Source organism: Mobula birostris, chromosome 7, assembly GCF_030028105.1.
Source record: "Mobula birostris isolate sMobBir1 chromosome 7, sMobBir1.hap1, whole genome shotgun sequence".
Lineage (NCBI taxonomy): Eukaryota > Metazoa > Chordata > Chondrichthyes > Myliobatiformes > Myliobatidae > Mobula > Mobula birostris.
Window position 1 is genome coordinate 126,036,370 of NC_092376.1, and position 17,653 is coordinate 126,054,022.

Here is a 17,653-nt window from a genome sequence, read left to right on the forward strand (position 1 = left end):
GACGTTGCAACATACTGAATTCCTAAAAGTGCTCTATCACATGGATGTGGGGATAATGTTTCCCCTAAGGAATCTAAAAATAGGGGTCACTTTCTCAGATGAGATAGGTTATTGACACTAACCAAGACAAAATTTCTTCGTTCTGATGGTGATGAATCTATGAAAATCTCTATCTTAGAGGGCTGTGGAGAATTAGTTCAGTTAATAGATTTCGCAAGATTAAGATAATTGAAGGACAGGGGGATAGTGCGGGGAAATTAAGTCTCATCTTCTGCAATAAGCCATAATGCATTGGTCTGAGGTAGAACAGCAGCCTTTGATTTAATGACTGGCGCAGACTGGAAAGGCCAGATGTTGGATCCGGCACCGGGACGAACTGCCCCTATCCACCCCCCCCCCCGCTCCTCCCATTTCCATCACAAGCATTCGTGCTGATGTTCATTCACCTGTCACCGTCTCCACGCCAGGGTCTCGGCCCGGCTCACGCGCTTTCACGCCCCTTATCCGCGTGTCGGGAGACCCCAGCAAACTGAACCCACCCCCTCCCTCACGAACGTGTCCGTTTTCCCCATGCACGTGTCCGTTCGGTTGGGCTCGCGCGCTGTCAGCAGCAGCACTTCCGGGTGAAGCGCTTCACCGATTTGCGGTAGTGTGTGGAAAGTGGCAGCGGGAGCGGCGAACGGTAAGCCGGCGGTCGTTAATGTCCGTGATAGATTGGAGATTGCCGTTTCCCGTCGTGAGGTGACGGAATGGATTTCCCCGGGGGTTTTTAGTGGGGGTGGGGGGGTGCAGGGTGTCCACCCAGTTGAGCAGGACCGAGACAGTAGCTACCGCCGCCCCTCAGGACCCTCAGCCCCTTCAATCACTTGGTGATCGGGGATTCCTGTCCCAGGCGTTGGCAGCCGGGATTCCGATAGCCACTGGTAGAGCTCAGCGCTCAGTAAATAAATCACATGAGCGGCCTCACCGTTGCAAGGATTCCTCGCTCATTTGGTTTAGCTTGTTCGCTTGAAGCTACTACAATGTATGTTTGTACAATACAATTATGCGCGGTATAGCAAATGGGCTTATTTTAATTTCTCCACGCCAGTCAGTTTTGATTGATTGTATGCAATTGAGCCGTGTATTGTGGATTACTAGGAATCGTGTTCACGTTGCTTACGTGTCGCAGGAATTTTTGCTGACCTCCTATTTTAATCCCTTGGAGCTCCGTTTAACTATTATAGTGATGTACAGGCTTCAGTATTTCTGATAGAATGGTTTCCTGAGTTGCACCAAAGAAGCTTGCATCTGAGATGAAAATGAAGCTCTGGAATTGATCTATCAATGAGGGCATGTTACATAAAAATAAAATTAACTCAGTAAGCTGCCTTTGCAATAATTGGTTTAATTTTTGTTGATTTCAGTTCTAGCACGCATCTCTGGTTGGTATAGACATTTACATTCTAAATGATATTTTCTGTTCGTAGCTAAATGTAAAAGATTATTTTTGATCGCTGTAGTTTTATATGCTGTAGTGTAAACTGCTTACTTCATATTTGTTTCATCTACAGCCAATATCATATTAAATATTAACTATCAACTCGTTATCTTAGGTTAAAGCTTGCAGTGTTTCACAAATGTTTTATTATTTAATTGTCCGTTCAGAATGTAAAAATCTATATTACTGGGAAACATGCTAGGCAAAATAAATGGCTGCAGTGATAGTGGATGCAGCGGTTATAATCTGTCACAATTCTTTATATTCTGTAGAGATGTCAGAAGATTAGAAAATTATAAATGTTACTTCACTGTCAAGAAAATCAGGGCAGACACTGACAATCTATTTCAATGACTGAAGTGATAATGGGAAAGACAAAGGTGATGTTGAGGTCAAGGTTAGATTACCTTTGAATCGATTGAAAGGTGGAATAGGCACATTTGGTCATTTTGGCATACTCCTGCTTGTGTCCTTGGACTATTTTTGATCAATTCAAAATTATTTTTTAAGTTGGAAAGAAATGTTTGTTGGTGTAAAGTGAAAATTTAATGCTTAAAGTATGGTCTGAATGAGGTAGATTTGTGTTAAGAGAAATTATCTATAGTTCTAGTATAACATTTTTTACAGGGGTTGGGAAGCGCCCCTCTTCCATCCATACCTAAGATTTTCTTTGTAAACAAGCAGTACAAATTCCTGTCAATTCCTCCTTCTGCACTGATCTCCCTCCTGGCACGTATCCAAGGGAAAGCGGAACAAGTGCTACACTTGTCCCTACACCTCCTCTCTCACTGTCATTCAGGCCTGAACAGTCTGTCCAGATGAGGCAACACTTCACATGTGAGTCTGTTGGGGTCATATACTGTGTCTGGTGCTCCCAGTGTAGCCTCTCGTATATCGGTGAGACCAGACGTAGAATGGAAGACCGCTTCCCCAAGCACCTACGCTCTGTCCGCCAGAAAAAGCAGAATCTCCCAGTGGCCACCCATTTTAATTCTTCCCATTCTGATGTCTATTCATGGTCTCCTCCACTGTCATGAAAAGGCCACACTTGGGTTAGAGGAGCAACACCTTGTATTCCATTTGGGTAGCCTGCAACCTGATGGCATGAACATCAATTTCTCAAACACCCCTTCTTCTTTGCTATTTTCCATCCCCTTTTCCCTCTCTCACCTTATCTCCTTGCCTGCCCATTGCCTCCCTCTGGTGCTCCTCCCCTCTTTCTACCATGGCCTTCAGTCTCTTTCACCAGTCAACTTCCCAGCTCTTTACTTCATCTCTCCCCCTTCAGGTTTCACCTATCACCTTGTGTTTCTCCCTCTCTCCTCCCCCCACCTTTTAATTCTACTCAACTTTTTTTTCTCCAGTCCTGCTGAAGAATTTCAGCCCAAAGCATTGACTGCACTCTTTTCCATAAGTGCTGCCTGGTCTGCTGAGTTCCTTCAGCATTTTTTCGAGGAACTTGCCAGGAAAATGGATGAAAGCAAAGCAGTGGCTGTTGTCAACATGGATGTTGGTAAGGCATTTGAAAAGGTGCTGCATGGGAGGCTGGTTAAGAATGTTCAGTCTCTCAGCATTCAGAATGAGGTACAGGTGTCCTCCGCTTTTTGAACGTTCGCTTTACGAAACCTCACTGTTACATAGGACCTACATAGGACCTGTTTTCGCTTTCAGAAGGTGTTTTCACTGTTACGAAGAAAGGCAGCGCATGATAAAAGGCGGCGTGCACCCCGAGCAGCCGCTCTCCCCCGGATTCGGAACGGCATTGCTTTAACACGTTGCATTCAGCAGCAGTTAGCAAGATGAGTTCTAAGGTGTCGGAAAAGCCTGAAAGAGTAAGGGTGTTACACTTAGCGTAAAACTGGACATAATTAAGCATTTCGATCGTGGTGAACGAAGCAAGGACAAAGTGAGTTTGGCTTGTGGAAGTTGACGAAGTTGATGTTGAAGAGATTTTGGCATCCCATGACCAGGAACTGATAGATGAAGAGCTGATGCGATTGGAAGAGGAAAGGATAACAATCGAAACCGAATGCAACTGAATGCAGAAAGTGAAGCAAATGCGTGAGATTTTCGCTGCAATGATAAAGTACGACTTTAATTTTGAAAGGGTACATAGGTTTAGGGGATATTTGCAGGATGGTTTGAGTGCTTACAAACAACTGTATGATAGAAAAATGCGTGTCCCACCACCCCAACACCCAGGCCCCAGACAGATACTGTACCGATTCGCAAAGAACGCAGCGGTAGCCGGGAGGCACACAGCACCCTTTAAGAAAAAAGCGAAATAAACATGCTAATTAATTAAGTGCCACCTAGCACGTAATTGTCGGCCCAGATCAGAGGCGATGCAATCGCCTCTGATCTGCGCTGACATTTACGTGCCGAGAGCACCTAATTAATTAGCATGTTTATTTCAGCATTTTTCTTAACGATGTGCTGTGTGCCTCCCGGCTACCGCTGCGTTCTTCATAGCAATTTATCGGGTCGGCGGCCTGGAGGGTGGGGACCACTGCACCACCCTGCCTGCGATGACTCAGCCTGACACACCATCATCAGTGTGCTCAGCGCTGTTTTCCCAATTCTAGTAAGTGATACTACACTGTACATACATTATTTCTACTTTATATAGGCTGTGTATTTTTACGTGTTATTTGGTAGATTTGGTAGCTTCATAGTTTAAAGGGTACTGGAGAGCGCGTTTATACCAACAGCGCTTGCGTGAGATTTTCTGCCGAGAGTGCTTGCATGAGATTTTCGCTACGGAGATCTGTGCAGGCAATCGTTGCAGAGAAGTACAGTATTTCTACTTTATATAGGCTGTGTATTTATCGTATCATTCCTGCTTTTAATATATGTTACTGTTATTTTAGGCTTTGTGTTATTTGGCATGATTTGGTAGGTTACTTTTGGGTCTGCGAACGCTCACAAAATTTTCCCATATAAATAAATGGTAATTGCTTCTTCGCTTTACGACATTTCGGGTTACGAACCGTTTCATAGGAACACTCTACCTTCGGATGGCGGGGGAAACCTGTATTAAATTGGTTTAGACATTGTCTTTGTGGGAGAACCCAGAGAGTAGTAGTAGAGGGTTGCCTCTCTGACTGGAGGCCTGTGACTAGTGATGTGCCGCAAGGATTGGTATTGGGTCCTTTGTTGTTTGCCATCTGTATCAATGATTTGGATGATAATGTGGTTAACTGGATCAGCAAATTTGCAAATGACACCAAGATTGGCAATGTAGTGGACAGTCATAAAGGCTATAATGGCTTGCAGAGAGATCTGCATCACCTGGAAAAATGGGCTGGAAAATGACAGATAGAATTTAATGCAGACAATTGTGAGGTTTTGCACGTCGGTAGGACCAGCCAGGGTAGGTCTTACACAGTGAATGGTAGGACACTGAGGAGTGTGGTAGAACAAAGGGATCTGGGAATACAGATACATAATTCATTGAAAGATGGGATGTTATATTGAAGTTGTATAAGATGTTGGTGGGGCCTAATTTGCAGTATTATGTGTCATTTTGGTCGCCTACCTATAGGAATGATGTAAACAAGGTTGAAAGATTGCAGAGAAAATTTACAAGGATGTTGCCAGGTGTGGAGGACCTGAGTTATAGGGGAAGATTGAATAGGTTAGGACTCTGCTCTAAATTTGTTGTATGACTTGAGCCATAATTTCTGGAACTAGTTAATCTTTTCAGCATTCTTGAAGCTTTTGCATTCCATCTATAGCACAGCTCCTCGGGTTGGACACTCTAGGAACTGTACTAGTGGAAGAATGTGGATGGACAAGAATCAGTGGATGTAGTGTATTTGAACTTCCAGAAAGCTTTCAGTAAGGTTCCAGATAATTTTTTAAAAACTGTGTAAACTTAAAGCGCATGGAATTGGGGGAACATACTACTGTGGCTAACATGTTGATTAGCAGATTAACAGTGTAGTGGGAAAAGAAATCTATTATAAGTGACAGAAAATGACTCATTGGCTATTGTAGGGTTTCGTACTTGGACCTCTGTTATTTAAATTGTGTATAAATCTTCAAGATAAGTGAAATAAATGTAATAATGTGGATATCTGTGGATGACAAAGCTGGGATGGATTTTGAGCTGAGAAGCTCCAGTTTAAACAGGTCAAGTGAGTGGGGAAATACCTGGAAGATAATATGTCATGTGAATAATTGTGAAGGTATCCACTTTGGCAAAAAAAACAGGAGGGAAGTTGATTATATGCATGGCTAAGGACTAGGGATGAGAGAGTTGCAATGAGGATATGGATGTTCTTGTAACCCAGGTGGTTAGCAAATGTCTATCGGTCTTCATGGTGAGAGATTTGCGTTCAGGAGGAGGTTGTCTTAGTACATTCATGTATTGGTTTTTGGTGAGTATTGTGTATAGATTTGACATCCTTACCTGAGAAAGGATGTTCCTACTATGGAAAGAGTGAAACAAAAGTTCACCAGGCTGACTTCTGGGATGTCAGAACTAGTATATGAAATGAGATTGAAATTACTCAGTTTCTGTTTACTGGAGTTTAGTAGAATGAAAGATGACCTTGTTGAAACACACAAATTCCTGATGGTAGTGAACAGACTTGATGCAGGAAGAATGTTCACAATCAGGAGTAAGTCCAGAATTGAGGGCAAAAGTAAACAAAATAGAACAAGCTGTTTAGGACAGGAATGATCAAGATGGCCTGGCGCTGGTGAACTATGGTGATGTATTGTGCGCTGCTTACAAAATTTCTAAATATACCTCTTCTGAATTACTCTCACTGCAATCTGCGGCCTGTAATTTCCCTTTAAGCAACAAGCTTTTGAACCGTCATAACGAATTGGAGATTTCACAATCTTCTGATGAATTTGTCAGATTTAACTCTCAATCATGCAGGTAGAGTACCTTTAAGTGAACCAAAACTACATCTTCATGGCCAGAAGAGAGGGAGGAGGGGAGGACTCCAAGTGAGGTTGAAATGCCAAAGAATGAAAGTTCCTCTGCCCAGCAACTTGTTAACAAGTTGCTGAAAAATAAGCCTGCGGACCTATGTTCAAGATTGCTTTATCGGGTGGAAATGAGAGATTGCTCTCTATTTCACTGAGACATGGCTCACCCTGGACATGCCAGATATGTCTAAAAGACCCAAAGGCTTCTCAACACACAGGACGGACTAGACTGTTGACTAAGAGCAAGCAGAAGGAGGAGTCTGTGATTCATGATAAGCTGCTCGTGGTGTTCGGACATAGTGATCTTGTTGCACTCTTGTTTCCCCAATCTCAAACATATAATGATCAAGTGCCAACTGTTGTACTAAACAAAAGAGTTCTCCTCCATGGTCCTGACCGCAGTTTACATACTGCCAAAAGCCAATGTTAATCAGGCACTCAAGATATTGAGTGCTGCCATTACCAAACAAGGAACAGCCCACCCCAATACATTTCAAATCATAGTCAGGAATTCAGTCAGGTTTGTTTGATGGAATCTTTGCCCAATTATCATCAGCAGCACCAGAGGTCTGAACACATTCAACCACTGCGATACTACGATTAAGAATGCCTACCATTCCATGGCTAGACTGCATTTTGGGAAATCTAATCATTTGGCTATTCTCTTATCAGGTCCACAGCAGATGCCATTTCATTGGCTCTTCACTCAACCCTGAAACTTCTGGATAACAAAGGTACGTACATCAGGATGCTCTTTATCAACTACAACTTGGCATTCAATACTATCATCCCATCAAAACAAATCAATAAGCTTCTAGACCATGGCCTCAATGCCTCCCTGTGCAATCAGATCCTCGATTTTGTCACTACAGACCCAGGTCAGTTTGGATTTGCAACAACATCTCCTCACAATCTCCATCAATACAGGTGCAACACAAGGCTGTGTGCTTAGCACCCTGCTCTACTCACTCTTCACTAATGATTGTGTGGCTAAGCACAGCTCCAATGCCATATTCAAGTTTGCTGATGACACCACTGTGGTGACACCAAAGGTGATAATGTATCAGCATATAAGAGGGAATTGAAAATCTGGTGGAGTATGCTGCAACAACAACCTTACTCAATGTCAACAAGGCCAAGGAACTGATTATTGACTCCATGAGCCAGTCATCATCGGAGGATTAGAGGTGGAGAGAGTTAGAATCTTAAAATTCCTTGGTGTTGTCATTTCAGAGCATCTATCCTGGGCCTAGCACGTAAATGCCATTGCAAAGAAAGCACAGCAATGCCTCTACTTCCTTAGAGGTTTGCTAAGATTCAGCATGACATCTAAAACTTTGACATTCATCTATAGATGTGTGATGGAGAGTATATTGACTGGTTGCATCATAGCCTAGTATGGAAACACCAATGCCTTTGAGCAGACAATCCTACAAACAGTAATGGAAACAGCCCACTCCATCACAAATAAATCCCACCACAGCTTTGAGCACATCTATGTGGAGTGCTGTTGCAGGAAAGCAGCAGCTTTCATCAAGGACGCCCACTGCCCAGGCCAATCGCTCTTTGTGCTGCTGCCATCAGGAAGAATGTACCGGAATCCCAGGACTCACCACCAGGTTCAGGAACAGCCATCAAGCTCTTGAACAATAGGGATAACTTCACTATAGGGAAACTAATCCCACTGAACTGGACTCATCTTCAATGACTCTTCATCTCATATTCTCGATTTATTGCTTATTTATTTGTTGTTGTTGTTGTTACTACTATATTTGCATAGTTTGTTGTCTTTTGCACTTTGGTTGTTTGTTCGTCCTGTTGGGTGTAGTCTTGAATTGATTTGCTGTGAATGTCGGCAAGAAAATGAATCTCAGGGTTGTATATGGTGACATATATGTACTTTGATAATCAATTTACTTTAAACTTTTGAAGAATTTCCTCACCAAAAATGGTAAACTCCGTATCACAGAAGGCTGAGTCCAAATCATTAAATATGTTTATAATTTCAAAGTATGAATATGGATATGTTACCTTTTACTACCTTAAGATTCATTTTCTTGCAAGCATTTACAAGAAAGAACTAAATACAATAAAATTTATGGAAAACTACATATAAACAGACAAAGACCCTTCTTTTGCCAACACGAGGAATTCTGCAGATGCTGGAAATTCAAGCAACACACATCAAAGTTGTGGTAAACGCAGCAGGCCAGGCAGCATCTCTAGGAAGAGGTACAGTCGACGTTTCAGGCCGGGACCCTTCAGCAGGACGAAGGGTCCCGGCCCGAAACGTCGACTGTACCTCTTCCTAGAGATGCCACCTGCCCTTCTTTTGCCAATGGGTTGATTGACAAACTTTGCAAATACAAACAAATATTGAGAACATGAGTTGTAAAGAATCCTTGAAAGTGAGTCTGTGGATTCTGGAATCAGTTCTGAGTGGTGATGTTGCAGTTACCCATGCCTGTTCAGGAACCTGATTGCTGTAGGGTAATAACTGTTCCTGAACCTGGTGATGTGGGAGCCAAGGCTTCTTTATCTCCTGCCCAGTGGTAGTAGAAAAAAGTGAGCATGGCCTGGATGGTAGGAGTCTTTAATGATGGATGCTGCTTTCTTGTGGCAGCGCTCCACATAAATGTATACTCAGTGGTGGAGATGGTTTTGCCTGTGATGGACTGGGCTGTATCCACAACTTTTCTGTAATCTTTTCCATTCCTAAGCATTGCTGTTTCCATACCAGGCTGATGCAACCAATTGGGATACCCTCCACTACGCATCTATGGAAGCTTGTCAAGGTTTTGGTGACATGCCAAATCTACACAAAGTCTAAGAAAGTAGAGGCACTGTCGAGTCTTCTTTGTGATGATATTTGCCTGCTGGTCCCAAGACAGATCCTCTGATATGTTGACAACAAGGAATTTAAAGCTACTGACCCGCTCCACCTCTGTTCCTCTAATGAGGACTGGCTCACTATCTCTGGCTCCTTTCTCCTGTATTCAATAATGAGCTCTTTGATTTTGCTGACGTTGAGTGAGAGGATGTTGTTGTCGCATTCAACCAGATTTTTAGTCTCCCTCCTGTATGCTGATTAAATATACTGATTGGAATTAGATATGACTGGTTGTCCATTGTATCTGACAATGCAAGTTAGATTTGTGCAGTTCTTCAGATGATATGAACTATATGAGGAAACCTTTGTGGGAGAGTGTTAAAGTGGAAGCCGTTACACAGGGGTGGTTCCACTCTCAACCTCAGAAGTCTGGGTCCAGTGGTACAAGTAGTCATCACAACTAGGGTCTTCCTTGGTTGCAGTAGATGACCATGACTACTGTTGTACCTTGTCATGCTCTTTGCTATCCACGAAGCATTGTAGAATCACCTTCCTGGCTGTTGAATCTAACTGCTGATCTCATCTGCCCAGTCAACCGGATCCGACTTCACATGCTTGGACAGACATGTCCATATCTCACTGGGGTAAGAGGCCCACAAGTTACCCTTTCCTGGTTTAGACTGCCTGTTGAAGCAGTGTACTGGGATGTGGCTGCTGTCACTTGCAAACAGCTAGTTAAGAGCCACGGATGAGAGCCGAGTGTTCAGTGGGGACCAAGGATGAGTGGGCTGGCCCAAAATGGACATGACCACCCCCTTCAACAGAGGTGCTACCCCTCCCTGAACACTGCAGAATAAGATATAATTCTGACTAAAGAGATTAAGAGATATAAAATAAAAGCAGGAATGGGATAATCATCTGTAATTGTATTAACGGAAGAACAGGCTTGAAGGTTCAAGTGGCTTTCTAATCCCAAATCAGATTAATTATCACTGATTTAGGTGAGGTGAAATTTGCTGCTTTGCAGCTGCAGTGCAATGTAAAGATAAAAATTACTACAAATTACAAAATAAAGTGAGAAAGAAGGAATAATATTCATAGGTTTATAAACTGTTCTGGAACCTAAAATATTCAGTTTGTTTTCTGTAATCTGTCCTTTGCAATGCACAGAGTTGATGAAACTAACCTGGTGCAGGTTGGGTGTTGAATTCCCTGTGTAAGATCTCTAAAGTCAGTGCTTTCTTCCCTGTATCCACAGAGGCTATTTGTTGAAACCCCAGTGGTTACCTGTAACGAAGTTTGGGACTTATAGTTTTGTCTGTGTTCAGACTTCCTGTGGAGCTGCCAGTATTTTTTTGAAAATTGAGGTATATACTGTGGTTATGATAAAATCAGTATTTTCCTAGTGATTAAACATGTCTGCCTTGATTTTAAACTTCAACATTGGGATGTTTTAAAGATAATCACTTTACATTGGTTTGAATATTGATTTGTTAATCTGAAGCCACAAATTGATACTGGGGAAAAAATAAGACTGTTTACTTTGATTTAATTTTACACTACCATAAATCAAATAATTGGTATATAGAACTTATGGCACTCTAACAGACCGATTTGCCCAAATAGTATAAAGCAATACAGGTTTCCCCCGCCATCCGAAGGTAGAGCGTTTCTATGAAATCGTTTGTAAGCCGAAAGGTCGTAAAGCGAAGAAGCAATTACCATTTATTTATATGGGAACATTTTGTGAGCATTTGCAGACCCAAATATAACCTACCACCTCATGCCAAATAACACATAAAACCTAAAATAACAGTAACATATAGTAAAAGCAGGAATGATATGATCAATACACAGTCTATATAAAGTAGAAATACTTCTCTACAACGATAAATACTTCTCTACAACGATTGCCTGCACAGATCTTCGTAGCAAAAATCTCACACAAGCGCTCTTGGCAGAAAATCTCACGCAAGTGCTGTTGGCATAAACGCGCTCTCCAGTAACCTTTAAACTATGAAGCTGCCAAATCTACCAAATAACACATAAAAATACACAGCCGATATAAAGTAGAAATAATGTATGTACAGTGTAGTATCACTTACCGGAATTGGGAAAACAGCGCTGAGCACACTGATGATGGTGTGTTAGACTGAGTCATCACAGGCTGGGTGGTGCAGTAGCCCCCACCCTCTGGGCCGCCGACCCGATACATTGCCGCGAAAAACGCAGCGGTAGCCAGGAGGCACATAGCACATCGTTAAGAAAAAAGCCGAAATAAGCATGCTAATTAATTACGTGCTAGGCGGCACCTAATTAATTAACATGTTTATATCGGCTTTTTTCTTAAAGATGTGCTGTGTGCTTCCCAGCTGCCACTGCGTTCTTCGCGAATCAGTACAGTATCTGTCCGGGGCCCGGGTGCTGGGGTGGTGGGACACGGGGGTGTCATCTCATAGTCGATCAGGGCAGGCAGCTCATCTTCTCCTATGACTGCCTGCCTCGATGTCGAAGGTCGAGGTTCATCGTCTGCTGTGGCTGATGTGGAAGGCTTGCTTGACTGCTGAGCCTCGTGCATTTTTCTATCATACAGTTGTTTGTAAGCACTCAAACCATCCTGCAAATATCCCCTAAACCTACATACCCTTTTAAAATTAAAGTCGTACTTTATCATTGCAGGGAAAATTTCACGCATTTGCTTCACTTTCTGCAGTCGGTTTCGATTGTTATCCTTTCCTCTTCCAATTGCATCAGCTGTTCATCTATCAGTTCTTGGTCATGGGATGCCAAAACGTCTTCAACATCTTCTTTGTCAACTTCCACAAGCCAAACTCACTTTGTCCTTGCTTCGTTCACCACGATTGAAATGCTTAATTATGTCTAGTTTTACGCTAAGTGTAACACCCTTACTCTTTCAGGCTTTTCCGACACCTTAGAACTCATCTTGCTAACTGCTGCTCAATGCAACGTGTTTAAGCAATGCCGTTCCGAATCCGGGGCAGAGCGGCTGCTCGGGGTGCGTGCTGCCTTTTATCGCGCGCTTTCTTCGTAACAGTGAAAACACCTTCTGAAAGCGAAAACAGGATACTAATGTAGGTCTTTCGTAACAGTGAAGTTTGGTAAAGCGAACGTTCAAAAAGTGGGGAACACCTGTACATGCACACGATATGACTACTTACACCACACAGTGTGCATACAATGCAGAGGTAGACCATTTGACTCTTTCAGCTTGCTGTGCTGTTCAGCAACGTTGTGGTTGATTACCTCCAACTTCATTTCCTGCAGTATCCATGGACTTACTGTTTTCCTAAATATCCAGAAATATAATGATATCTGTTCTGGATAAATTTGACTGAATCTCCAGTGTTCAGGGTAGAGAATTTCAGAGATACATTGCTCTCTAAATTAAGACATTTTTTTCTTCTCCTGTACAATATTTATTCTGAAACTGCAACCCCTGAAAGATTTTTAAGTTTTAGTGAATTCAATGTCATGATGATGAGTTCCATCCATCTCCTTTAATTATCTCTTATCCTACCAATGAAATGTGTTAGTGCTATCTGGTTCACTCATTCATTTCATGCATCAGCAAGTTACACTTGCTTCCTGCTCTCATAGCAAACTGTTAGCCAGATTACAGCCTTTCAATTCACAATCATGAGCATAATTTTATCTTCCAATATCCATTAAATATTTACTGTAGCTTTAAATTTAATCTTTTCCAATCAAGTTTCCGCATAATACTACACTGAAAATATCCTGATCAAACCTAAAAATGAGATTCTATACTCCTTTCCATTACACTGTATCGTTTGACAAGTTCGACTACACATTCCTACACTGCACCTCTTTTGTTATTTAGATATATTGAGCTCAATTATGCATTTCCAATTTGCCTATCTAAATGGCCAGAGAATCCAAGGCATCGACTACTTTCTCAAATCTAAATTTTCCAAATCAATGTACTATATAAATATCTCCTGTTTGTGCTGTTGTGTTTTAGTGATATCATCCAAAAGCAAGTTGTGAATTTCCACAAGTGTGCTTATGTCAGCCAGCTTTGCCTCACTAATACCCCCATTGTCTCTGTTGTCAGCCAGCTTGTCCGATGTATAGTCCTGACTGGGGTGCACTTCCTTACTGCTCAGCAAATCCCACTTTTTAGCCATTAATTCCAACCCATTTCATTGAACTTAACTTCACCGTTTGCATTCTCTCTCACCATGAGCTAAGCAGCCATATTCCCTTTATCATAACAAAACGTACTTTGACTTAATCTTATTCTGCTGAAGTACTTATTCATATTAACAGTAATACTTATTCTGCTGCTGTCCTGGATAATATTCCTCCTCCTGATCTTCCTAAAATTATTAGTTCACTTCATCCCAACAGAGTCCATATATTGTGCATCATCACACCATATTGATTTCTGATTCACCAATACCCCATTAGTTGCCACGGTGCTGGTATCTGGAAGTTACCCATTTGAGTATGATCTTGTCAATGATGCAATGCTTATGGTGTTGTATGTAGCAGAAGTTTCAGGATAAATTTCCTAGGTATGATCTGATTCATTAAAAAAAGATAAATCCAATATGTCTACTCTCAATTATCAATAAAGTCTACAAACTGCCCACAGTCGTTTGGTTGGGCTACTTGACAGCACTTCTTAAACCTAAAACCTCAACCACCTAGAGGGAAAAGGGAGCAGTAGCATAAAAATGCTGCTACACAAAGTCATGCTCAACAATTTAAAAAGTATTCTGCTAGTCCTTCGTGGTCATTGGGTTTAAATCTTGAAAATCACTATCGAACATGACTGTAGGAGTATCTCTCCAAGAAGGACTGTAGGAGCGTCTTTCCCAGGAGGACTGCAGTAGCTCACCACCACTTTTTCAAGGATATCTAAATATGGTCACTAAATGTTGGCCATGCCAATGAGGTCTTGCATGAATTAGATTTAATAGCAATGACGATCAGCATGCTATTAATGAGAATTTTAGAGAAGTAATGTCTGGAAGGAATAGACAAAAAGATTTTGGTGCTAATGTTGCAGATGAGGATGCAGCATTTTTTTTACCATTTCATCCCAAAGTGCATTGAAACAGATATTTCACATGAGATCTTCCTTCATCTTTTATTCAAAGACCTTGCTACAAGTGTAAGTAATTTATTGGCTATTGTGCTAACATTATATGTTACCGTTTCCAGCATTTTTTTCAGTGCCAGTTTATCTTGCACCAACATGTTTTTTTTTTTGGCCAGATCCCAAAAAAATGAATAAGTTAAGTTAGCTCAATATGAAATAAATGATAGTGATGTTTAGTGGAATTGAACTTTTGGAGAGAACAAAGCAATCTCTTTGAAATTCCACCAAATACCCAACAAATCTTTCTTTAACAACTTCCCACTCCCCAGAATTTTGTTCAAGGAGGTGATGAGTTCAGTCATCAAATATATCCATCTCCTTCTGCAACATTAACACTGAAACCTTAAACAGAAGAGATTCTGCAGATGTTGGAAATCCAGAGTAATACATACAAAATGCTGGACGAATTCAGCTAGTTAGGCAGTTTCAATGGAGAGGAATAAACAGTCGATGTTTTGGGCCAAGACCCTTTAACGAGACTGGAAAGGATTGGGGAAAAGGCCTGAATAACTTTGGGGGGGGGGGCGGAGCGCAAGTAAGTAGGTGATGGGAGAAGCCAGGAGGGTGGGGAGGAGTGACGAAGTGAGAAGCTGGGGGGAGGGGGTGATAGATGGAAAAGATAAAGGGCTAAAAAGGAGGAGAAAAGCACTAGGGAATGGTGATAGGCAGGTGAGGAGAAGAGGCTAGAAGGGAACCAGAGTGAAGAATGGAAGAAGGGGGAAGGGAGAGGAGAAAGAAAACTGGAAGTTAGAGAAATCGATATTCAGGGTGGAAGCTACTCAGACAGAATATGAGGTGTTGCTCTTCCAACCTGAGAGTGACCTCATTGTACCAGTAGAGGAGGCCATGGACCGACATGTTGAAATGAGAGTGGGCACTGGAGTTAAAATGATTGGCCACTGGAAAATCCTGTTTGTTGCAGATGGAGTGAAGGTGTTTGACAAAGTGTGCTCATCTGAAACGTTAGTTCCCTACAAATGTTTCTCCATCTATTTGCCGGCATGCTGATCGTCACTGATATAAGTGCCTTTTGTATGCAATATTCACTTACCTGTTTTGTGTGACATTTGTGTTCTAATTCATCCTAAATGCATTGAATAAGAAATCTTTCATCACCTTGTATTCAAAGTGCTAGCTACAAAATTTTCAACTGCTGTGAAAACCTTATTGTCTCTCCCTTTCAGCACTTGGTTTCACACGTAATTATCTTCCATCTGGTTGATTTTCATGGTCTTCTTTTGAATTATTTAATCTCCAAACATTAATATTTCAGTTGGCTTGGTATTTTGGGAAACCCATCTCATCATTCATTATTGCAGTTTTACCAACTTTAACGCCAGATTATGCCTAGCTTGAAGGAAGGTTATGTAACATATAGTAGCTCTATTCACCTTTCTGAATATAGAAGACCTCTATAAAACAAGTTTTTATGGTTTTAGGCAAGGAAACTTTCTTTCATTTTTGATATACTTACAGTATATTTGGATTTCTCTGAAGCAGTACTGTATCAAGAAAATTTTCTATTTATGCCTGCTGCATCATTTTATATTATATTTAAAGCACTTGTGTGGCAGAGTACTAAAAGCTATGATGTGGAATTTCCATGATACAGGTCAACTTTCACTAATCCGACTACCTGTAATCCAGTTCCTTCGATAATCTGGCACTGATTATGCTTAATGTGATCCTTCTGTAATTCAGCATTTTCACTAATCCGGCACTTCTCAGGCCCCAGTGGTGCCAGGTTAGTGAAGGTCGACCTGTAGTTACTTGCTTTTGTTTTTGCCTTCATTCTTTTAATTCCACTATGGAATTTTTTTTTATCTAGTTATCCTGTCAACAGAGGAACTGTTCAGATTTGCATCTTTCATTATCTCTATTAGCAATTAAAACCATGCAAAAAGCTTCTGTTGGGCAGACCTTAACATAAATTGTGAAGGAGTATGAAACCCAGAGTCATGAGGATGGAAATGAGCAGAAATCAGGGAGGAACGTAAAATGGCAAAATTAATTATACTATTCCACATGTAGTTATTTACGGTTTCTACGTAATAAGCATTAATGTAATTTTTTTTGTCAGTTTATTTTAGCATGCAGGTGCTTAATGATGGAAGTTTATGTAAGTGAGTATTTTTGCTTTGAGTGACATTTGGTCCAGGTTTCAGCAGATGCAACAATAAATTAGGATTTAGTATTCATGGCATTCTGCCCAGAATTTCAAAGATGATCTGCAATTTATTGCTTAGTTGTGTGTCTTCAATAAGTCATGAAGCTGCAAAGTATCTTTAATTTTGTGGGAATGTAGTAAGTGACTCTGAATCCTGACTGCCAATTTAACAAAATACATGTTGTTCTTAGCTAAATGTTGACATGTTGGTATATAGAGCTTTGTGTGATGAAGATATTTGCCCTAAGATAATCTTTAGCTTTTAAATATATCAAACTATATCAATCTAATCAATATAAAAATATCTCTGGAAAGACTTTCCTCCTGATAATTATGGCATTCATCTTCAAAGGCTTCAAAGTAAATTTATTATCAATATGTCACCATATACAACCATAAGGTTCAATTTTTTTGCAAGCATGCACAGTAAATTCAAGAAACACAATAGAATTAATGAAAGACTGCACCCAACCTGACCAACAAGCAATCAATGTGCAAAAGATTCTGGTTAATTTGGCCATCAGTTAATCAGGGCAGCTGCTTATTTGGACCAACTCTTGAACAAAAATTAAATCAAGAAAAGAGCCAGGATTCCTTGTTTATTTGGGACAATTATGAGCTCACTGAATTGGGACAGGAAACTGCTGCCAAGCATTTTCTAACTGTCAGCAGTCATGTGCACATCCTGTTGCCATTAGATTCTACACCATGCTTAGAGTAAACAGTTTTTAAATAGCATCAGTTGTGTGTGTTTGTGTTCAAAAAGCAGTGATTTTAGTCACTGATAGTTGATGAGAAATAAACAATAAGACAATTTGGGACTGTTTTGCTCACTGCAGTTTCAACCATTCTGACTTGGAAAAATCAGAAATGTCCAGGAGTGAAAATGAAATGATTTCACTACCTCAGCAAAGAATTTGAAAGTATTGATGATCATTTTGAATATTACCCTTGTACCCCACTGGACACTCAGCTCTCACCTGTGGCTCCCTAGTAGCTGTTCGCATCAGTCAGTGGCCACACCCCAGTACACTGCTTCAGCAAGCAGGCTAAACCAGGTGAGGATAGCCAGTGGGTCTCAAA

General features: G+C 41.2%; 1 protein-coding gene across 3 annotated transcripts in view; it reads left to right on the forward strand.

The window, feature by feature from the left end:
- Nucleotides 1–458: 458 nt before the first annotated feature.
- The window catches only part of LOC140200809 (sideroflexin-1), an 83,328-nt gene continuing 66,133 nt past the window's right edge, over nucleotides 459–17,653 (forward strand). For 2 of the 3 annotated variants that reach the window (XM_072264429.1, XM_072264431.1), the window contains exon 1: nucleotides 459–682. The gene's annotated coding sequence lies outside the window, so the exon portion shown is untranslated. Of the gene's footprint in view, nucleotides 683–7,096; nucleotides 7,159–17,653 lie in introns of all 3 variants that reach the window. The other variant, XM_072264430.1, reaches the window with a different exon arrangement.